The sequence below is a fragment of the Bos indicus x Bos taurus genome, chromosome 5 (genome assembly GCF_003369695.1).
Source record: "Bos indicus x Bos taurus breed Angus x Brahman F1 hybrid chromosome 5, Bos_hybrid_MaternalHap_v2.0, whole genome shotgun sequence".
NCBI lineage: Eukaryota > Metazoa > Chordata > Mammalia > Artiodactyla > Bovidae > Bos > Bos indicus x Bos taurus.
In genome coordinates this window covers 63245118-63246311 of record NC_040080.1, presented here as the reverse complement: position 1 = coordinate 63246311, position 1194 = coordinate 63245118, and positions in this window count along the sequence as shown.

Below are 1194 nucleotides of genomic sequence, written 5' to 3'. Positions count from 1 at the left end.
GCCGTTGCCATGGCTCGGGACCGGGAGAGGGGGGAAGGAAGGGGACCACGCGGCCTGTCGGGAGATGTAGTTTCACACCTCTGGCGAGAAAGGGCGAGGGCGCTGGAGTGGGTATTTGAGAAGCTGCAGACATGGCCCGGTGGGGCGAGGTCAACAGGCAAACTACTTGCGGGGTCTGATCACGGGCCTGATACATAAGCACAGAGGTGGCTTAGTGGCCGTATCAACAGCAGATACCCTCGGTCTTCTGCACGTCTCTTAGAGCCTGTACTATATTTTGCCTTGTTTATAGTTAGAAGTTCCATTCATCTTTAGAGCCAGCATAGCGCATAGTGCAGTGCTTTGAGACAGAAAATTAATGTTCCAAGATCTGGGCTAAGACTTTGCATCATTTTCTCTTAATAATTATAGAAAGCAGTGGAAGTGAGAAGAACCAGACTTATTTTTATGGTAGATAGAGAACCATCTTTGCCTGGAAAAGTGTGCATTTGATAGAAGTGAGACCTCATGGGCCAGGAAATGTCACTACACTGCTTTCAGTCATACTACAAGGGTAGAAAAAGTGTCGATAAAAGTGGGGAGAACAGATGAAAAAGAGAGAGAAATCAACAATTAGAGACTAGATCTAGGTGGGTACAAGAGCCCTTGCAATTCTCCCACAGTGGAGTAAAGGAAGGACACTTTAAGAACAGTGGTATCTGCTATTGCACTTAAAGATGTTTACACTAAAAAAAAAAAAAAAAGATGTTTACACTATTACAGTGCAACCCCCCTCTCTGCTTTAGTCTTGAGAGCATAAATCTTTAGTCATGTTCTCCACATTCAGGAAATCTTTATCTGAGTAGTGTGGTGTGGTTGGTGCTTCCCAGATGGTGCAGTGGTAAAGAATCCACCTGCCATTGCAGGAGACGGAAGAGACATGGGTTTGATCCCTGGGCTGGGCAGATCGCCTGGAGGAGGAAAATGGCAACCCACTCCAGTATTCTTGCTTGGAAAATTCCATGGACAGAGGAGCCTGGTGGGCTACAATACATGGGGTCACAAAGAGTCGGACATGACTGAGCGACTGAGCACACACCATACGGTCCTGGGGTTGAGGGTGGAAGAATGAAATGATTAATGATGGTGTTGCCCTTAGGATCTGCAGTGAGTCCACTACATACAAACCTTCAGGTTGTGAACTTTCAAAGATGC